A 23,986-nucleotide genomic window follows, 5' to 3' on the forward strand; every position below is an offset into this window, starting at 1 on the left:
TTGAAAGGCAACTTTTGACCTACAAGAATGATTGTAAATTTTCATTATTTACAATATTTAATATTCAAGAAACGATTTAGTTCGGTGTATGCGTCTGAATCAGTGATTGTATCTGATAATAGTGGATTTCTAAGGTCAATAAAATGAAATCTGTGGCATAAAGCATGTGGCATGAAACAATCCAAAACAGCCAAGTTCTAAAGTAGTAAACTAAATGTTTCAGTATGGGAATAAAAATTCATTGCATTTATTAAAGCTTCATTTTATCAATAAAATCACAAGCAAAGCTCTAGAATAGACCATTAAAAAGTCGATTCTCTATTTAAAAAGGTTAGGCAAAGCTAAACCGACAGTCAATGAAATGGTAGCCAAAGATGAGACAAAACTGGGTGAAACCAGGCAAAGACCAGCGAATGTGAATCCAACATCATTGCGATCGATTCGCAATAGAAACAAGTTTATCTAGAAAACAAAGCAAAATTTTGTTAAGATAATTAAACCATGTATTCGTCAAAACCAACCTCATTGATAGATTCAACTGAATCTGAATTGGAGGAATGTGTAAGAGCATAAACTTTGTCAAATATTTTGACTGACAATCGATTTACACGAGCTAAATGATAGGTAACCAACACTAGGTAAGAGGCTTCCCCGAAAAACCTGAAAAAGTTATAAATTTGCAAGTAAATCGTACTCGAGCCTTGAAAGAACCTGCCAAAAAGGAAAATACAACGACCACTGAAGTAAAAATAAAAGACCAAAACGGCAAAAGCTAGAAACTTGTCCATATAACGAATAGATTTAATGGTTTCAAAGTAATATGAGCGAGTCACTCTGGCCATTCGATACATTTTAATTGGCGTTGAATGTTTGTTTTGGTGCAAAAAATTATTTAGCAAAGTGTTGATTGGTATGAAAGTTGCCTGGCAATAGATGCAACATTCAATTATAAATTGCATTGAAAGGATATAACTGACTTGAGAGATGAGCACAACCAAAATAGTAGCAAAAAAATTTACCTGTAAACCGATTTTGTGAAAGTAACGCAAATAAGTATGGATGGTAATAGTTGTCAGTTCATAAAGGAATGCGATTAACACCCAGAAGCGAATGATTTTGACCCATTTATTAACAAATTTAGATGAAGATTTACTGAAATGCTCGGAGACAATTGTTTGGTAACAGTCCAAATAAGTAATGTACACAGAACGATTAAATTCAAAATTCATAATGGTTAAACCAAGACACAGTGAATACATTTGAATGAGCAATTGTTCATATCTGATGATAGGAGGTTCGCGGTGGTCGATGCCTGTAGTAAAGATGAAATAAAGTCTGTAGACGGCTTTTGAAATCAATGAGATTGAAGCGACCCAAAACGTTACTTGACTTGACACATTTTTCCGTACAAGTGAACAGCCGAGTAAGCTAGACGGTTCAGTCTGTGGATCACTATAAATTGATTTAACTTGATCCATATTTGCTGGTGGTAAAGCTTTATTTGAAACCTCATTAACTTGAAAGTTTTGACCTTTTTATTTCATTGATCATACGTTACTGTTGGTTACAAAGTTGCCGATTTAATTGTTATTTTTTAATGATTTTATTTTATTTTCCAAGTATAAGATTGAAAATCACTAATTCCAGTCTGTTAATATCACATTGTATCTCGTTCATTATTAATAACAATACATTTAAATGTATTTATTTCTAGATTTTTAAATAAATTTTGCATTTCAAAGCAGAGTAAGTTAACGCGAAACAACGATTTCATCTGAGTTTTCAAACGATGCATGCGATCAAGCAATTAATACAACAAAGCATTAAAAAACAAAGTTAAATACATGTTTAGGTGGGTGGATTTTAAAGAATGAACCTGAATTTCATTACAATGGTTCAAATAACTTAAGCATGCAGATGGATAGTGAGATGTTAGTAAACAAGTGTAATGTTTCACTCCATTTGTTTTCCCGTAAAAGTGATTTACCAAGAATACTCGATGGTCTGTTTAATATTGACCGATAAATTGATCTAGTTACATCAAGTCCAATTTTAATGTTGAATCTTTTCACAAGTTTTGTTTCTTGCTCGACACGAGAAACCACTTTCCGGCTGTTCGACTACGCTATACTTGACTTGAAAACTGCGATGGATAACACCATCAACCCTCTCAGAGTGGTACTAGTAAAAAGTTCTCGACTTTTAGCAAAAAATCAATAAGCTTCGATATAGCAAAGTTGTTTGTTGGTGTTTGTATTACGTTTAATATTTAGAGAGGGTTACCTGCATGGAAGAAATTTTTTATTTCATTTATAAATGGAAACTTTTTTTAAGTAAAATAACTAAATACAAGTGTTTACAATAAAATGATAATATATTATATTATTTTATAATATTATGAATAAGAATAATTATTCATTTCTGCGAACACATTTGGTTCTCGAGAAAATAAAGGTTTTTTAGTGACTTAGTGACTCTTGATAATACTGGGTAAAGCTAAACCGAGAGTCACTGAAATAGTGACCAAAGATGATGCGAAACTGGGTGAAACCAAACAAAGATCAGCGAATGTGAATCCAACATCATTACGATTGATTCGCAATAGAAACAGATTTATCTGTAAAAGTTAAGAATATTTTATTAAATTATCAAACAAACGGTTTGTCTGAAACTAACCTCATTGATTGCTTCAATTGATTGATCAGAGTTGAATGAAAATGAAAGTTGATAGACTTTGTCAAATATTTGGACTGACAATTGATTTACACGAATTAAATGATAAGTGACCAACACTAGGTAAGAACCTTCCCCAAAGAACCTAAAGACTGAGTAACACAGCATAAAAAGTGATTGTCCGTTAGCGAAAGTGGAGCTAAAAATGAAGATACAATGACCAATGAATTGAAAATAAAAGACGAAAATGGCATAAGCTAAAAATCTGTCCATGTAACCAATCGATTTAATGGTTTTGATGTAATATACGCGAGTCGATCTAGCCATACGTCTGAATGCAATTGGTGATGAATGTTTGTTTTGGTTCAATAAAGTATCTAGTAATGCATTAATGGGTATAAATGTTGACTGACAATAGATGCAGCATTCAATCATAAATTGAATTGAAAGGATATAACTGAGTTGGGCGATTAATCCAATGGCAATGGTAGCAAACATATTTACTGGTAAAATGAACTTTTGAAAATACATATAAGTATTGGTCGAAGAAGTTATCGTTTCATAGATGAACGCGAATGCTACCCACAAGCGAATATTTCTGCCCCATTTTTTCACAAATTTAGGTGAAGCTTTACCGAAATTATTGGCAACAATTGTTTGGTAAAAATCCATATACTTAATGTACGAGGAACGGTTGATTTCAAAGCGCATAGTTATTAAACCAAGGCACAGGCAAAACACTTGATAAAGTATTTCTTCATATTCACCGATGCTGGCTCCATGGACGTGAATTACCGGACTAATGGTGAAATAAATTGTGTATAAAGCATTAAAAATCAATCCGATTGAGGCAATCCAAAAGATTACTTGACTAAACACATTTTTCCGAACAAGTGAACATCCGATCAAACTAAATGGTACATTTTGAGAATGAAAATAAGTTGATTTAATTTCATCCATATTTGGTGATGGTAAATGTTGATTTGAATATTAACCTGTTGGACAATTTGATTAATCCTTTTCACTGCTGCGTTACTGTTGGTTACAAAGTTGCCGATTTAATTGTTATTTTGTCAGTGATTTCCTAATTTTTCTCGTTCTCATCCATCATTCATTAGCTATGTCAAAAAGTTTTGCACGAAAATCACATTTGAAAAATCTGATTGTCAAACTATTTAATCAATGAAATAGCTTCAATTTATTTTTAGTAAGGTCCAAAAAAGCATTTATATATTAATATAATAGAAGTTGTGAAATGTGACTTGGTGAAATACGCTTTTCACCTATTCAGTCTGGAATTCTTTGATCTGAATAAACCCGCAAAAGAGTATCCCCAATCTTTGTGTCCTTTTCGTCATTAGTTTCTCACAAATGGTATCAATTTGGCTTGGATATTTGTTTCAAGTTATAAATTGATTCGGTACAGTAATAATCGGTAATCCCTAAACAGTCCCACTTAACGGACAGCATAACCTTAGCATTTGAACTTGGTGAGATTCGACCACTAACCCCAAGATACAAACACATCAACATATGTAAGTTAGTCTTCACGCAACCTTTAACCACTAAGCCATTCGGTCATAAAACACTCCATCTACTGTTATTTAGTCATTATTAGTCTAATTTTCAGTGTAAAAATGAAAGAAAAAACAGCTTATTGATTTTCTTGGAAGCTTGACCCCACATTTTTATCCATTAATCAAGGGTTTACAGTATGAAATAGATATTCGCTTTTTTCATGCATTTACAATTTGAAAGGCAGCTTTTGATCAAATGGACTTCTAATTAAAATCTATCTGCTAAAACTAGGTAAAGCTAAGCCAAGAGTCAATGAAATGGTAGCCAAAGATGAGACAAAACTGGGTGAAACCAGGCAAAGACCAGCGAATGTAAATCCAACATCATTCCGATTGACTCGCAATAGAAACAGATTTATCTGCAAAAAGAGAAATATATTTATTAGAATTATTGGACAAGTTTCAGTTAAAGCTAACCTAACCTCATTGACTGCTGCAATTGATTGATCAGAGCTGAATGAAAATGAAAGTTGATAGACTTTGTCAAATATTTGGACTGACAATTGATTTACACGAATCAAATGGTAAGTGACTAGAACAAGGTATGAAGATTCACCGAAAAATCTAAAGACTGAGTAACACAACATATAAAGTGAGTGTCCGATATTCAAAGTGGAGCTGAAAATAAAAATACAATGACCAATGAAGTACAAATAAAATACCAAAACAGCATAAGACAAAAATTTGTCCATGTAAATAATTGATTTAATGGTTTTGATGTAATATAAACGAGTCGACTTAGCCATGCGATTGATGGTAAGCGGCGATGAAAGTTTGTTTCGGTTCAATAAAGTATCTAGCAATGCATTAATGGGTATGAATGTTGACTGACAATAAATGCAGCATTCCATTACAAACTGCAATGAAAAGATGTAACTAAGCTGCACGATCCAATCGAAGAAAATAATAGCGCCCATATTTAATGTAAATCCGAACTTGTTAAAATAACGAAGATAATTATTTGTCGAAGTAGTTATCACTTCATAGATGAATGCAACTATTACATAGAAGCGGATGATTTTGACCCATTTTTTGACAAATTCAAGTGAAGCTTTACCGAAATGATTGCTGACGATTGTTTGGTAACAATCCAAATATTCAATATACAAGGAACGATTAACTTCAAAATGCATAATGATTAAACCAAGACACAATGCATACATTTGATTAAGTATGTTTTCATAACTGTTAATAACAGTCGTGGGTTCACTCACGTCAATTGGTGTAATAATTGCAAGATAAAGTCTGTAGACGGCTTTTGAAATCAATGCAATTGAAGCGACCCAAAACACTACTTGACTAAACACATTTTTACGTACAAGTGAACAGCCTAGTAAGCTAGATGGTTCGGTCTGAGAATGACAGGGATTTGATTTAATTTCATCCATCTTTGCTGAAGGCAAATGTTTATCTGAATGTTTTACAATTCTTTTGAGTGATGCAGTTCAGATTTTCAAATTCATTAGTAACTGTTGGAAACGAAAGTTGAAAGATTAATATTGTTTTGTTATTAAAATTCTCTTTCGTTTTAATCGATCGAATCAACTACAAACAATCACATGAAGTCCAAGTATAGTTGTATTATTGATGAAAATAGATCATTGGTGTCAAAATTTTGCTAAGCGTCATTTAAAAAAGCCTGGTAAAGCTAAGCCAATAGTTAGTGTAATGATGGCCAAAGATGATATGAAATTGACTGAGACCACGCATTGACCGGCAAGTGTGAATCCAACATCGTCTCGACTGATTCGTAATAGAAACAATTTTATCTGTAAATTGGAAACAAAGATAAAAAGGTTTTAAGCAATGAAAGGGTGGATGGCTTTACCTCATTCATGGTTTCAATTGATCGTATCAAGTTCCGTGAAAGTGAAAAATCATGAACTTTGTTGTATACTTGGATTGACAAGTAGTTTACTCGTGCAAAATGATAACTACTTAAACATAGTATAGTCGCAATAAAAATTGCCCTTCCAATCAAGGTTAGTATTCGTATCATTGTTTGATCGGGTGCTGCCAACAAACCAATGTTGCAAATAGAGTAGATTGCCAGATATCCAAAAGTGTTCAAAACCTTTAATCTAAAAAAAGAATCAAGCTGCCGAGTAAATTCAATCGTTTGACTGTGTATGTCACGGACTGATTTAATAGCATGATAAACATCTACTCTTAGATTCTCGATAACCTTCTTCGTAAGCGAATCAAAAAACAAGTGGAAAAACACGAAATTTGATTGTAAATAGATACAAGTTTCTAGGACAAATTGTTGCTCCAAAATCAAGCCAGATTCACACATATATGTCAATATGATTTCAGCGTAGTCATATGTCAAACTGAAAGGGTGGTAATAAAATTCCAAAGTCATTATGGTCAATCCAGTTAGGGACAGTAATATAATTATAAATCGATTGATCTTCTGCCATTTGTTCACATATAAAATCTGTTTCAGGCCAAAAGGATTCTTGATGCTGGATTGGAAGTAATTGATATAATTAACGTATTTTTTACTGTTGTATTTGTAAAGCAGTATAGCTGCGCTAACACTAATAGCGTAGAAGAAATTAGCGATTCTTGTACAATTATTGTACGTAAAATTACCTCTATCAACTCCAAGAGGAGTGTTTTTTGAGGAGTCATGAATTTTATAAAGTTTAACTAAAGCATAGAGTAGAAAGCTAATCGAGGTACACAGTTGCACTACTTGACTTACTATGTTTTCACGGAAAAGGGATTTGGCAAAAATACTTGATGGTTTAGTTGACTTTTCAATAAATTTCCTCAATTTATTGTAATCCATTTTAACACATTAAACAATGAAATCTGTTATGATTGATCAACTGCATGGGTGCAGAGAAAATAAACTGATTCTGGGCAGTTTTAAAAATTTAATGATACTAATTGAGTTTGTAATTCATAATTATTTCAACATTACAGATATTTATTAATATTACATTTTTTTACATCATTTTTCAAACGTATTAATGTGAACGACGCGAAGATAGAACTTGAAAAACCATTAAAACCATTGAATTTTCATTTATTTTACAGGAAAATTTGAATTTCCAATGAAACAGTATGACTAGGTTTCTTAATTTGCTTCGAGCATTGACTTTAGTCAGTCATATTAAGAAAAATTGCGTAAAGTTAAGCCGATAGTCAAGGCAATAGTAGCCGATGATATAAAACTTTGTGTAATCAGACATAAACCAGCAAATGTGCAGCAAACATCGCGATTTATTCGACATAAGAATAGAAGATCAAGCTAATTACCATACAATTTTTCATAAACGATAGATCAGCCCAAACATCATACTTTTTTGTTCGGCATTTAAGGTCCGATTAATATTTAGGTGCACAAATGTTTTGACCGAAAATTTGAGAATTGCCTTGACCTTCAAAAAATGGTGCGTCAAAGGCAATAAATATAAGTTTTTGCTTATGCAATTGTTAGGTTCTCAGGTTTAATATCACCATGTATAATGCGCATATTACGGAGGTAAGCGAAAACATCGTAGAAATTAAGCGCAAGCTTCTGATTTACATCTAATCCTAAATTTCTGATTTAGTTCATTTTGGGCAGATACTAACACCACAATCATTTAAAATCATGAAATCAGCCCAAGAAAGGTTCATCACTACAAAGCTGAATTTTTTTTAACTAAAATGAAGTTAATTCATAAACAAAATCATCCCGAAGAAAGTTCAATTTCCAAAGAGCTATTTACTAGTCGCATTAATTTTGAATGAATTGTAATAAAACATTTATGTTCAAAAAGTTTGTTAATTACAAGAGTACTGATTTTTTTTATTATCAAAATACATTTAATTGAAAACAAATAGAAAAATAGAAAAAATAGAAAAAATGGAAATGGAAAATAGCGGGGTTTAAGGGGGTTTAAGGATTTTTGGCCGTTCTTCCTCTTGGCTTGCCTGCGGAACGAACTCAGACTTGAGGACCAATGCAAGGGGTCGGACATGGCTTTTCGGGGTCCGAACCACAAACATGATTAGGGGCACCAGGTTCAGTGCAGCTGTCCGCGCATTGACATCGGCTTCATTTTTGCGGGCAAATGTTTTGCCAAAGAAACACCAGGGTATCTTGCGGTCGATGCCCTATTTCTTCCTCTTCTTCATCTTCTATGCCTCCGCCGCAAGTTCATCTGGAGCAAGTTGAGCCACCCGTTGGCCTTTTTTGCAAGTGACAATTGGACCCTGAAACGAAAAAGAAAACATGAATTAATATAAATGAATGTTTAGATAATAAAAATGCAAAATTCGATGAATTGCCAGCGCAAATATACTTACATAATTTTCAGGTTCCAAATCAGGACAATCAAGCTCCTCATCAAAATAGATGATGGGCTCATGCTCGACCAGATTGCCGATTACTCGGCGCTTAAGTTTTTAATTATAAGCATACCCTCGTTGAGGATTTTGCTTACCGGGTAATCAGCCTGGGCTACGTGAGCTTTGGGCAACCCTGAGCCACAGGTCTTTTGTGGAGGGACGGGTGGAAGTTCATAAGCTTCATGATCAGATTCCTGAAATCAACAAAATGTTATTAATTCATAAAACAGAAAGAAAATTGTTTCAATATCAGTTAACATACCTGGTCATCCTCTGATAACGATGAAGAGGATTCAGATGAGCTAGGTGGAGGAGGTACAGGACGCTGAAACAAGTCAAAAAAGATGGAAAAAACAGTTAATCAAAAAACTCGAAAAAATAAAATCAGTGGGTTCAACAATATCATCCTCGATATAAACAAGTCAATTATAATGGTGTTTAAATTGGTGTTGCTTTGTTTTCATGGAAGACTTCTCTCTCTTTAAGAGCTTTTACTTTCTATAGAGCCTGTAACATGAAAAAAATGATGAGGATGATGATGACCAATGAAACGTTTTACGTTCATGTTTCTCCCTCTTTCTTTCATTATTTCCTTCTTTTTCTTTTCCTTTTCTTTTTCCTTCTTTTTTCTTTTCTATTTCTTCTTTCTTTCTTTTCCTTATTCTTCATCTTTCTTCTCCTTCTTTATTATCTTTTTCAGTTGAACGTTTCAGTTCAGAAGTTGACTTCAAAATCTGTCGTTTGGTCTCTTTTAGTGCAGTTGAGACATGAGATTACTAACCAAGCTCTTTGCTTGAAAGTAAGTTTTGCATATATTCCTAGTCAAACAATAAACCACCCAACCAAATAACTAAAAATTTCCAGTAAAAAAAGCCTTTATTTTCTCAAATAGTTCGGGAGTGGTAACTTCAAACGGTCGCCCTTGGTTATCTTCTCTTCGGCCATGAAGCGTTCCATGGGCTAAAAATCGATCAAAAACACTGTAAACATGATAATAATTCACATTAATCACAGTTTAATATGTTTTAAAAAGATTTTGGAGGAAACAGAAAAGGGTAAAATCGAAAAATGGAAAAGTCAGAAAATTTACCGATGGATAGTTCGGTGCGACACCAGATTTCTTCCATTAGACTCTTAGCAACAATGACCTTTACAAAACCAATACACACATGCACAAAAATGACACATATCAATTGTCACCCTGTATGTTGTAAAGAATTTAACTATACTTCAATTGAAGTAGATGTAAACAGTGGGCCCTAGAACTTGGGCCAACAAGATAAGATTTTAGTGAGGGTGCACTGATAAGAAATAGGAGTCTTATCTAGGGAACTAGGGAACTAAGAAATGAATAAAAAGGGACAAATAAACAAATAAGAGTTGTTTATTTAACGAAGATTATGAGTACAAATACAGTTTCGTATTCTAACTTCACACTGACTTTAGCTCGCTTTTTGATGGTCTTTTATATCAGCTATCGCACTCACTTAGGGCTCCCGAAGTTAGCAAACAAACAATTCTGGGAATTGTTTACATTTTTCTTCTTTCCCATCTATTTCTTAGAATTGTTTGGTGTCTCAGATTAAGCCAAGGTTCCATTTGGGCGCAGGGGTCATGAGTACTTATTCTCACGCTCAGTTTTGAGTACAGGGTCCAAGATAATAAATAATAAAAAAAATTTCCGTCTTACATTCGCACAACCTCGATAAACGACTGACCCTAGTCGTTTAAGTAAACAACAAATCATATAAAAATACAAAATGGACATCAACTTTTGTCACAACATATTTGACAGTACACGAGTTCATTACTCTAAATTTGTTACTATTTACTCATATATTGTTGCTTCCTGTTATTTTACGCATTACAATGGTTTGGACGTACCCACTAACTCACCCCAATACAACCAGTAAGTTCGGACTCTTGCCTTGTAGTCTTTGTTAAGTTGGCCTCTGTATTATTGAGACCCCTTTTTTTAGGAGCCGTATGTGGTTCTGATACTGAAGAGATGGCTGAAGTGGAGACTGGTCCCATTGGAAACATCCAGCGACCTAGATCCCGGTCTGCCTCAAGGTCTCGATCTCCGATTATTCCTTTGGTTCGGTTGGAGCTTTCAACAGATTCTTCTGAGTCCTCGGATGAAGGAGATAGTGACTACCAGCCACAACTGGATAATGTTTATCTTGTTTCAAGTCTTTCTCCTCATTTCATTTAAAGTGAAATAAAAAAAGTAATGATAAAATTTGCTCAGCTTGGTTTGACAGAGTTGAAATAATTTCCAAGTGGATTGTGTCATGATAACTGTGGTTGAAAAGATTTCTATCTTGCGATTGTGAAAAGCCTTTCCTCTGAAGTAAACTTTCTTTTTGCTTTTCCTTGCTCGCCAAAACAGTCAATTGCAATAAATTTTTTTCGACACTAGTATTCAGAGTTAAGTTAATAAAATCGGAGATTTTTTCCATAGTAATGCGACTGGCAAAGTAATTTATCAATTGTTATGTTGATTTAGACATTGAAAGAATCATTTGATTGAAATTACATGGAAAGTCGATCAAATTTTTCTCACTTTTTCTGCTTCTATTAGGGTGTCCTGGTGATGATTCTCCTGGACATGAAGTTTTATTTTAAATTTTATTTCAATTGAAGTAGTCGCCAGAGGCGGCAATACACTTTCGGGGAGTCTCATAACTGGGTGACTTTCCGGGGTAGGTTTCGTCCAATCTTTTTTTGGCCTCAGTCGCAGGTACACCGGTCAAAAATAAATTTCTTATTACCGCTCTAATTTCCTCGTCTTCCATCTTGCAAAAACTGAATAGCTTAAAAACGGTTTGAGTGAACAAAGAATGGCTTGGTAGAGATAGAGACTAACTAGTATGAAGTGTTTTTATGTAGCGACATCTATGTTTACCTTCATCAACTACGTAAGGGGAATCATCACCCAGACACCCTAATACAACGTGACAAATGGAAACCGAACGTGTTTGCTACAAATTTTTTTAATGAAAACTTTAAGCTACATAGATATTTAGGTGTCAAAATGTAGAAAAAAAAGTGGCAGTATTAGAGTGTAATGTTTTCTAAATGGCCACTATCACTTTGGATGAGGCATTCAAGTCTGCGCAAAAACCCGTTGATGACATTTTGGCACATTTTCTGTGGTAGCTTTTCGGCCGCTTGATCTATTGATTTTGCAGCTCTTTTGAATCTTCAGGCTGTTTCGCGTAAACTTGTTCTTTCATAAAGCCCCATAAAAGGTAATCACAAGGATTTAGGTCAGGCTAGTATGGCGGCCACTCAATTCCCCCGCCCAAAATCGAGGGTATCCAAGGCCAATTCCGTGTTCATCAAAGAAAGAATGTAAGGTTGAAAAAACTTGACTGGTTCTGTGGGGTGGGCACCATCCTGCATGAACTGCATGGTCTTGAATCCCTCCCTTCGCACAAATGGGAGAAACTTAACCCTTGAGTGAAGCATCATAGCTTCACCAGTTAATGTGTTAGTAAACATTTCTATCTTCAGGAAATCCTCACAAATAGCCTAAACAGTTACGCGCGTGTAGTGATTTAGACCTAACGAACTCTGGCTTCTAAGTTCCCCAAAATCGCATATGCTGTTTGTTAACATAATTATCCAGATAGAAATGGCTTTCTTCTGAAAAATAATGTTACCAGCTTGCAAAGTATCAGCATGGATCATGGGAACGACCTGCCTTGCATATGGCAATCTCTTTTCTTTCTAATGTTCTTCAAGCCTGTGTCTCACTTGGATTTAGTACAAATAGAACTTCAAAAACTTTCTCAAAACAAGGCGCAGGCTTTCTGTGTTTAATTTCAACACAGCAGCAGCCATCCAAATCGAGGCGTTTGGATTTTTTTCAAAATAATCATCAATCATGTCTAAAGTTTCAGGTGTTGTAACACTGTATGAAGAACCTGGATTTGATTCTCGCCAGTCATCGAGAGTTGCGTGTTCCAGCCACTTATAAATGGCTCTGAAATAATATGGATAAGAGCAATCAATATGCGAAAAAAAGCTGTTTGAAATTTCATTAAAAAAGTCAAAAAATTGCAAAAAAATTTTCTTACCTTTTCAGCGATGAATCCGAAGGAAGGTTGGCTTTTCCAAACTAAGTGTGCATCGCACTACATGCTGAAATTTTGATTTTCCTTTTGTATAATATGCTTCTATGAGGTATATTTTCTGCTCGACCGTCAAATCACTCATAATTATTAAGAAAAAAATTTAACAAAAATGCTGCCAAGACACGCTGCATAAACTTATTTGTTAGAAAAAATCACCAAAAGACTGCGCTAGTAGCGAAAACCGAAATTTGAGGTCAAACACGTTCACTTACCATTTGTCACCCTGTATTTTATAATATTAAAAATATGCAAACGTCACAAGAGCTTTTCATCATATCTTCATTTTCATCTTGATGTAACCTTTTTCCTTCATTTTGTTTCATTGCCTGAGAAGATTCCGAATTGCACTTTTATATATCCAAGTGAAAATGCGGTAAAATTAGTCCCAAATCATGTTTGGTTTTGTTTGATTATTACTATTCATTTTACTGTTGCACTTTTTTCATTTAAAAGCAAACAACATGGAAACTTAGTTCATTTTAATTCAATTGAAAAAACAAAACGCTGATCTAATGAGCTTCCACAGATTTCTTTGAATAAGAATTGGAGAGTTGCACTAGCAAAGGGGAAAAACTGAAAATAAGGAATGAATAGTGAGAGGTTTAATTCCTCTTTTTGATCGATTAAACTTATTTTGTTCAGTTGGTTTTGATGGTTAAGTTGGTGTTAGTATTTGGTATTAATTATTCCCAATAACAAATATTCCAATCAAACACTGTTCATAATCACTAATGAACTTGATGATGATTTTGAAGATGTTGGTGTTGGTACAAAACTAAAATATAATCTATGGGTGCCAATTGTTAGCCCTCTCCCCATTCTTTCTCCCTTTTATACTCCAATTTAATTTTGGGTGCGGATTACTCAGGGCACTCAAATTAAATTGAGTTTATTGTTTGGTCAAATGTGAGGTGTGCTACTTTAATTTTAATGTCACTCAAATTTAATTCAAAACTTAATTGAAAATTTAAATATAAACAACGATGAGGTTGATTAAATTTACCTTTACGCAGTCAAACAGTTCAATATCAATCTGTTTTCAATAAATTTTCTTATCTTGTGTACGTCCTATCCTGTGTATTTCTACTACTACTCGCCTCGTATTTCGACTTATAAATATGTTGATACTTTATTGTTATACATATGCGAATTGGGCTTGATATTGAAGCAACAATTTATCCTAGAAACTTGTGTCTATTTGCAATCAAATTTAGTGTTTTTCACCTATTTTTTGGTTCTCTATTGAAGCAGGTCGATGAATCTGTGGGATTAGATGTTTATCATGCTATTAAATCAGTCTCATGCATAGTCAAACAATTGAGTTTACTTCGCAAATTGATTCCTTTTTCAGATTGAATGTGTTCTACACTTTCGGGTTCCTGACTACTTACTCTATTTGCATCATTGGTTTGTTGCTAGCACCCCATCAAACCACACGAGGAATGCTATATTTAACTGGTTGAGCGATTTATATCGCGACTATACTGTGTGCAAGTGGTTACACTTTTGCTCGAGTAAACTACTTGTCAATCCAAGTACTGTGAACCCTCTCATATTGTCACCCTCTCATAATGTCACGTAGTCATGGTTACAGAGTAAACACCTTTGTTTCATTCATTCCTTTGTTCAAGAGTTATTAATCAAAATGCCGAAGCATAATTTGAATTATAACGAAAAGTTGAAATTATTAAATTGTGTTCACAAAAATGGAATCGATACGGTCCAACGTATGTACCGAGTGAGTCGAAGGACAGTATTACGAGCAATCTAGAATGAAAGTAAAATTGAAGAAAAGGTTGTCCAAGGAAAGGGTAAAATGAAAAGGTAAAGTTGATCATATTATAATCACGATGGTGGTCAATAATTTTATTTAATTTTACTTACATTTAGCTTGGTGGACAAAACATCTAATCTTGATTCAGCTTTACTGTCATTTGTTCACAAAATGAATAAAAAAACATTCCCAATATCATCACAAATGATTTGTCAAAAAGCTATTGAGCTATCAAAAAATTCAAATTTCAAAGCTTCCAATGGATGGTTTGAGAGATTCAGAAAAAGGTGTAATATCAAATTTGGAACACTTTCTGGTGAAGCTGCAGCAGTTGATCAAAATGTTGTTGAAAATTTCAAGCTAAATAACTTACCATTGATTGTAAGAAAATATCCACCAGATAAACGTTGCAATGTTGACGAAACTAGTCTATTTTATCGTCAGTTACCTTCAAAAACATTTTTCATCAAAAAGAATGAACACTTTGGGAATAAATTAAACAAAGAAAGAATCTCAATTCTACTTGGGTGTAACCAAAGTGGTGAAAAGATGTTGCCTTTGATTATCACTAAATCAAAAAATCCAAGGTCTTTAAGAGGTCGAAGTAATTATTTAAATCAAAAAGGTCTTTTATTAGAGTCAAATAAAGCAGCTTGGATGACCAAAGAAATTTTTTTCAATTATATAAAAAAATGGCACGTGGAGTTGGAGAAAAAAGGAGACAGAATTGCCTTAATATTGGATAATTTTGCTGGTCACAAAGTTGATGAAAAAAATTTTCCATTAATTGAATTTTTTGGCTTCCACCAAATTCAACTTGTTTTCTCCAGCCATTGGACAGTGGAATCATAAAATCTTTCAAGAGTAAATTTGTGAAAAGACTTTTATCAAGAATAGTCAATGAATTTGAAAATAAAGATGATCTTAAAGAGATCATCAAATCCATCACTCTGTTTGATGCCTTAGAATGGCTTACTGACTCGTGGTCTGAGACTACAAAAGAGACAATCATCAATAGTTGGAGGAAAGCCGGATATAATGATGAGGATGAAGTTGTTGAAGAAATGATAGTTGATGAAATTGATGAAAATGGTGAAAATGATGGAAATGATGGCAGCAATGAAAATGGTGAAATACAACTTCTTTATGATTCCATTCCTATTGAGACAAAAGACAAGCCAACATTAGTCAAATATATGGAACAATTATCATTAAATGATACACCAACATACCTTTTTGATGAAACATCAATACCAAGGGGCCTTTAATTTAAATTAAATTTAATTTAATTGATATTTAATATAAAAAACAAACCAAAAACTGAACAAAAAACATGAAAAATTTACTTTTTACTGGAAGATTGTAAACAAAGCTATTTCCAACAAACATTCTGTGAAAATAACAATAAAAGCTAATCCCACGACGTGACAATATGAGAGGGTTGACAGTATTCAACAAAGTTCATGATCTTTCACTATCACCAAACCTGGTACGATCAATTGAAACTATGAATGAGGCAAACCTTTTGTCCCTTTCATGGCTTAAAACCTTTTCAACATTTTTGTTTCCACTTTCTAGATAAATTTGTTTCTATTACGAATCAGTCGAGACGATGTTTATTCACACTTGCTGGTCTATGCGTGATTTCAGTCAATTTCATGTCATCTTTGGCCATCATTGCACTAACTATTGGCTTAGCTTTACCAGGCCTTTTCTAAATAGCATTTAGTAAGGTTTCGTTTCTCAATGTTGTAGTTTTAGATGGTATTGTATTGATCCATTGAAAACTTTTCAAGATTTACAATGTATTACTTGAACTCAATTTGTTACAGGCAGGACATTATCAGAAAATTTAAATTCAATATTTATAAATGATAAATGTAAAACGCTCACAATAAACTGGGTTAAGAGAAGCAAAAATCGTAAAATCGGGAAATTATGCAATATTTTCATAAGATATTAACCATGATCGATTTCAAGTTTTGTACGGTATATGATCGAAGAGAAAGAGTAAAATTGATAAAAATCATTAGCAAAATAACAATTAAACTTGAAACTTTGTAACTAACAGCAACTAATGGTCAAATGAAATTAAGGCTTAATCAAATTGTCCAACAGAGTAACATTCAAGTCAACATTTACCGTCAACAAATATGGATGAAATTAAACCAACTTATAGTGATTCGCAGACTGAACCATTTAGTTTACTTGGCTGTTCACTTGTACGTAAAAATGTATTTAGTCAAGTAATGTTTTGGATTGTCTCAATCGGATTGATTTTCAATGCGTCTTACAGAATATTATTCATCATTTTTCCAGCATTTCATGTCAATGAAGCCACCACTGATAAATATGAAGAAACATTCTATCAAGTGTTTTCACTGTGTCTTGGTTTAATTACTATGCATTTTGAACTTAATCGCTCCCTGTACATTAAGTATATGGATAGTTACCAGACAATTGTTAGTAACCATTTCGGCAAAGCTTCGCCTAAATTTGTCAAAAAATGGGGCAGAATCATTCGCTTCTGGGTAATATTTGCATTTATCTATGAAGTGGTAACTTCTTCGGCCAGTGATTATTCGTACTTTCAAAAATTCAGTTTACAAGTAAATATGTTTGCTACTATTTCCATCGGGATAATCTCGCAACTCTGTTATATCCTCTCAATGCAGTTTATAATTGAATGTTGCATCTATTGTCAGGCAACTTTTATACCAATCAACACTTTACTAGATACTTTATCGAACCAAAACAAACATTACTCTCCGCTTGATATCAATCGTATGGCTAGATCGACTCGCGTATATTACATCAAAGCTATTAAATCGATTCGTTACATGAACAAATTTTTAGCTTATGCAATTTTGGTCTTTTACTTACACTTCATTGGTCATTGCATTTTTATTTTTAGCTCTACTTTCGCTATCGGACAATCAGCTTTTATGCTGTGTTACTCAGTCTTTAGGATGTTTGGGGAAGGTTCTTACCTAGTGTTGGTTACTTACCATTTGATTCGTGTAAATCAATTGTCAGTCCAAATATTTGACAGAGTTTATCAACTTTCATTTTCATTCAACTCTGATCAATCGATTGAAGCGATCAATGAGGTTGGTTTAACTATTATATTATATGATTTTTTTAATCCTCTCACCAAATATACTTTTTTGCAGATAAATCTGTTTCTATTGCGAATCAATCGGAATGATGTTGGATTCACATTCGCTGGCCTTTGCTTGGTTTCACCCAGTTTTGTCTCATCTTTGGCTACCATTTCATTGACTCTTGGCTTAGCTTTACCCAGTATTTTAAAATGAATCTCAATGAAAATTAAGATCCGTTCCTGTAAATTGAAAGTTGCTTTTATTATAAATTATAATGTTAATGATTTTCGCAATAGCCATTAAAAATGTATGGATGAATCGAAAATCTATTTGATTTTTAATGATTCTAAAAGGCTTTGCAAACTATCATCAATAAATACAGCCCTGATTCCGAATATCGTAGTGTACCTAAATCAATAACGAACCAAGGTTTTATGCAAAGATGATCTATGTAGGAATTGGGTTAAACATAACGCGTATTAATTAATAATTACGATATTTAAATAAACAAAGCAAAGTGTAAATTTAAAAATTAATAAATAAAAACATTATAACAATACTTTAATTTCATTTTATGGTTAAATTTTAATTTAGAATGAAAAACCAAAGATTACAAAATGCTTAGATCATTAAAAGATCGATCCTCGTCATTTAACGAAATTAGGTAAAGCTAAACCAGTAGTTAATGAAATGGTAGCCAAAGATGATGCGAAATTGGGTGAGACCAGGCAAAGACCAGCGAATGTGAATCCAACATCATTGCGATGGATTCGTATTAGAAATAGGTTTATCTGCGAAAACAAATTAAATTGTTGCAAGATAATTAAAGAAGGTATTTGGGTAGAACCTGCTTCATTCATATTAATAGATTCAAATTAAAGTCTGTATTGAGTGAATATGAAAGATCAACAACAATGAGTTCAATTGTTTGAGAGTTTTTTCATACTTAACAAAAGAGTAATCTGCACTCGTAACACGAGAAATGGTCGGATTAAAGATCATGTAAAGTCTGCAAAAGGCTTTGGTGATTGGTAAAATTGAAGTAAAAGCAGAATATTATCTGATGTGATATACTTTTACGAACAAGTAAAGCACCAAATATACTGAACGGTTTATGCTGTGTATAAAAGTCATCGAGCGACTTGGATTCTTCGTTATTTAGATGGTTCATGGTCTGATTATTTTCAATTTAAATCTGATTCTCTCAAATGCATAGAGCTACAGTAATGCAATTGGTAATGCAATTAGTAAATGAACTTACCAACTGTTATGAATCTTATGATCTGTTATATTTGGTCACAAATATTACATAACGAAAGATCAGGGTTAATGTTTGCCTGTAAATATTGATGAGATATTTCAAAGCATTTAAGAATCATTTTAAATCAAGAAGATCTGTCATTATATTTATAATGAATGTCACAAATATCATTAAAATTATTAATTTAAAGCAACTTTTGATTTACAAGTCTTGCAAATGAATCATTTTTAAATTCATTAGTAGCATTTCTTTTCACTGAATACATTAAAGTAAATCATTCAAATTTTTAATGAACAAAACCCAAACTAAATCACCAGCTTCAGCTATACATTAATTATAACTAACTATACTTTATGTTGACTCTTTAACTTACATCTTGCGTCCTATCTTCAAGATGGACAAGAGTCAGAGCAAATGAGCTGAGAAACAATCATTTTATTTTCGATTCTGACTTATCCATGCATTCAATACAAAACATTGAGAGACAGCAACTTGCTATGTTGAATTTGAATTGAAAAAACTAGGCAAAGCTAAGCCAATAGTTAGTGCAATGATTGCCGCAGATGATATGAAATTGACTGAAACCAGACACAAACCACCAAATGTTAATCCAACATCGTCTCGACTGATTCGTAATAGAAACAAATTTATCTAGAAATTGGAAATAAAATGTTGAAAACGTTTTAAGCAATGAAAAGATCGAAGGCTTTACCTCATTCATGGTTTCAATTGATCGTACCAAGTTTGGTGATAGTGAAAGATCATGAACTTTGTTGAATACCTGCAGTGACAAGTAGTTTACTCGAGCAAAATGGTAACTACTTACACATAGTGTAATCGAAATAAAAATGGCTCTACTGATTAAGTTTAGTATTCGTATCAAAGTTTGGTCTGGCGCTAACAGCATGCCAATGATACAGATAAAGTAGATCGTTAGAAATAAAAAAGTGTTAAACACAGTGAATCTGAAAAAGGAATCAATGTGCCGAGTAAACTCAATTGTACGACTATGCATCCGACGGACTGATTTAATAACATGATAAACATCTACTCCAGGAGATTCGTTAACCTTCTTCGTTAGAGAATCAAAAAACAAATGGAAAAACACGAAATTTGATTGTAAATAGATACAAGTTTCTAGGATGAATTGTTGCTCCAAAATCATACCCGATTCACACATGAATGGCAATACGAAATTAAGCGAGTTGATAAAGGTCCAACTGAAAGGATTGTAACTAAAATGCAATGTTAATATGAGTATCCTGGTTATGGATTGTAATGTAAGTATAAATCGATTGAACTTGATCCATTTCTTTATGTATGTAATTTGTGTCAAACCGAAGCAATTCTTGTTGATGCTCGACTGAAAGTCATTTATAAATCTTGCATAAGTTGGACTGTTGTATTTGTAGAGTAATGAAGTTACACCAAAGCTTAGAATGACGAAGAAATTTACAATCCTTTCGCATCTGCTGTATGTTAAAGCACCAATATTGATTCCAAGTGGAGTGTTTTTTGAAGATTCATGAATTTTATACAGTTTAATCGTGCATAGTAGTAAAAAGCTGATCGAGGTAAACAAATGCAGTACTTGACTTGATATGTTTTCACGTAAAATGGATTTGGCAAAGATACTGGATGGTTTAGTTGATTTTTCAATGATTTTCATCAATTTATTGTAATCCATTTCAATACAAACAATGAAAAATTAAACAATTAAATCTGCAATATTTTGTATTACGGCTTCTTTGTGTGTAAAGAGAAACTAAACTTATTTTGTATTTGGTTCTTGTAAATTCATTGATTTGAACTAAATTTTTAACCATTTCAACATTACAGAACAATTAATAATTTATCTAATTTTATGCATTTATAAACAAAGTAAAAGTCATTTAGAAAATCATTAAAAGCATCAAACTCTCATTCCATTTCTTGAACAAATTACAGCTTCCATTGAAAACGATGATAACTAACTATTTTAGGTTTCTTTTCTGTACTTCAAGTACAAAACACTTCAGTTTGTATGTACTCAAGACAAGTTATTTAACCAAACTTGGTAAGGCTAAGCCAATAGTCAATGCAATAGTAGCTAACATTGATATAAACTGGGTGAAATCAGGCAAAGACCAGCAAATGTGAACCCAACATCATCGCGATTGATGGACGAAAGGTTCAAATTTAAATTACTCTTTTATTATTATAAATAGGAATTAGATTTTTAGTTTGAGAAAAGGGTAAAGTTAAAGCAAGGCCTCTTTTCGCATATATTTAAATCATTTAACCGCATCATCGCAACAAATAACTAAATAACATATTTGTAGATCACTCCAGTGCGAACAAGGTAAAACTCCTCTCTTCTTTAACTAAAGTCCTAGACTAACACTAGACTAGACTCCTGTTTATTTCAAGGGGACCCTTTACCTTAAGGTATAAATACATCCAAAAATTTATTGATGAAAACATAACTTCTGTAACAATCGAGCTGAAATAAATATTGAAAAAAAATATTTGAGTTTTCAATTGATCAATACAATTTTATACTAAAACATGGAGAGACGAAACCTTGCTAAATGCTTATTAGAAAAATCCTGGTAAAGCTAAGCCAATAGTTAGTGCAATGATGGCCAAAGATGATATAAAATTGACTGAAACCACGCATTGACCAGCAAATGTGAATCCAACATCGTCTCGACTGATCCGTAATAGAAACAAATTTATCTAGAAATTGGAAACAAAAGTGTTGAAAAGGTTTTAAGCAATGAAAGGGTCAAAGAGTTTACCTCATTCATGGTTTCAATTGATCGTACCAAGTTTGGTGATAGTGAAAGATCATGAATTTTGTTTAATACTGGGATTGACTAGTAGACTAGTTTAGTTTAGACTAGAGTAGTTTACTCGAGCAAAATGGAAACTACTGACACACAGTATAATCGCAATAAAAATCCATTCACCAATTAAAGTTAATATTCGTATCATGGTTTGGTTTGGTGATAGCAACAAACCAATGAAACAAATAGAATAGACGGCCAGAAATGCAATAGTATTGAACACGGTTAATCTAAAATAGTAATCAACTCGTCGAGTAAACTCAATTGTACGACTATGCATCCGACGGACTGATTTAATAGCACGATAAACATCTACTCTAGGAGATTCGTTAACCTTCTTCGTTAGAGAATCAAAAAACAAATGAAAAAACACGAAATCTGATTGTAAATAGATACAAGTTTCATTGATAAATTGCTGTTCCAAAATCAAACCCAATTCACACATATAAGACAATATGATTTCAATGTAGTTATAAGTCAAATTAAAAGGATTAAAATAATAATTAATCAATCTCATGGTTACTCTAGTTAGCAATTGTAATATAATTATAAGTCGGTTGATCCTCTGCCATTTGTTCACATATGAAGTCTGTGCCAGGCCAAAAGGAGTCTTGATGCTGGATTTGAAGTAGTTGATGTACTTAACATAAATTGGACCGTTGTATTTGTACAGTAATATAGTTATGACAAGACTTGTGCAGTGTAAGATATTTGCGATTATTTTACATTTAACGTATGTTAAAGTACCAATATTGGACCCAAGAGGAGTGTTTACAGAGTAGTTATGAATTTTATAAAATGAAAATATACATAGCAGTAGAAAGCTGATCGAAGCAAGCAAATGCAGTACTTGACTCGATATATTTTCACGTAAAATGGATTTGGCGAAAATACTTGATGGTTTAGTTGATTTTTCAATAAAGTTGAGCAATTTGTTTGAATCCATTTTAACAAATTAAAGGAATGCAACTCTTTGATACTTCGTAGTTAACTAGCTGAATGGGTGAAGAGAAACTAAACATTTAGATACAACTAAAATATTTAGTTTTAATATGTTTATCGATAGAAAATTATTTATTCATTTATTAATAAATACATATAGACCTTTTGGTGGACTCGTTAATAATTTGCGATATTTGAAATGAACAAAAAGCGAAGCGACGTTACTAAAAAATCATTAACCAAAAACATTATACTGTAGCTTCATTTCATTGTATAATATAATCAAATTTTAATGAAAATGAAAACCGGTGACTCAATGTAATGCAGTGAGGTAAAGCTAGATCAATAGTCAACGATATCGTACTCAAAAACTGCGTGAAACCAGGCGAATATGGATCCAACATCATTGCGATCGATTCGAAATGATGTAACTATTTCTAGGCATTTTTCCCAATTCTTTCAGTCCCCATTAAAAGCATTGATCATTTATTTTTTTAAAAAACACTTTAGTCAGTTTATTCAACCAAGCTTGGTAAAGCTAAACCAATTGTCAATGCAATACTAGCCAAAGATGATATAAAACTAGGTGCAATCAGACATAAACCAGCAAATGTGAACCCAACATCATTCCGATGGATTCGCAATAGAAACAGATTTATCTGTACAAAGAAAAGTAAATGCATAAGTATAAAACATAGGAGTTAATAAAATGAATAAAGTTACCTCGTTCATGGTTGCAGTTGAATGAGATGAATTTAGGGAAAGTGAGAGTTTGTATACTCGATCAAACACTCGGACTGATAGTTGATTTACACGAACCATATGAAATGTAATCAGCATCAGATGAAATAATTGTTCGATAAACTTTACATAATACGGAAATTTTGAAATTGATTGACCGGAATGTGATAAAATACCGAGTAGACAGACATTGTGGCCAACTGAGTATACATAGGTTGAAAGAATATTGTATCTGTAAAATTTGTTGATAATAATGATGGACTCAATGATTTGGACGTGTAACAATCGAAGTGATTTAACATTGAATTCGTTCAATTGATTAGTTTGTTTTTTAAGTCGAACCAATGAATTTTCAAGAAGGAGAAAAGTTGATTGTAAAAATGTGCAAATTTCAAATAAAATTTGAAACCAGAGGGGTACATTGAATGATGCAACGACAATCAAAAAAATTAAATTTAGACTTGAAATTGGTTCACTTAACGAGATTCTATTGCCAATAAAAAGCAGGTTCACAAAAAGACCGGATAAAGCCAAAATTAGAACAATCGATTTATTAATCTTTGACCATTTGATCAAATATGAGTTGCAAAATAATCC

The 23,986-nt window shown here is 32.9% G+C and overlaps 2 long non-coding RNA genes across 2 annotated transcripts; both read right to left on the reverse strand.

Annotated features, from left to right (window-relative positions):
• Positions 1-5,749: 5,749 nt before the first annotated feature.
• Positions 5,750-7,106, reverse strand: LOC112539315 (uncharacterized). Its single transcript, XR_016198221.1, has 3 exons — positions 6,849-7,106; positions 6,079-6,718; positions 5,750-6,019 (listed from the first exon to the last, which is right to left on the reverse strand). It is a non-coding gene; the product is annotated as an uncharacterized LOC112539315 (long non-coding RNA).
• Positions 7,107-14,282: 7,176 nt separating this feature from the next.
• Positions 14,283-15,979, reverse strand: LOC112539320 (uncharacterized). Its single transcript, XR_003083083.2, has 3 exons — positions 15,746-15,979; positions 14,624-15,671; positions 14,283-14,506 (listed from the first exon to the last, which is right to left on the reverse strand). It is a non-coding gene; the product is annotated as an uncharacterized LOC112539320 (long non-coding RNA).
• Between the last annotated feature and the right edge of the window lie 8,007 nt (positions 15,980-23,986).

Source organism: Tetranychus urticae, chromosome 2 (assembly GCF_039701765.1).
Source record: "Tetranychus urticae isolate SD_2017Ah chromosome 2, NJAU_TeUrti_SD_1.0, whole genome shotgun sequence".
NCBI classification, from domain to species: domain Eukaryota; kingdom Metazoa; phylum Arthropoda; class Arachnida; order Trombidiformes; family Tetranychidae; genus Tetranychus; species Tetranychus urticae.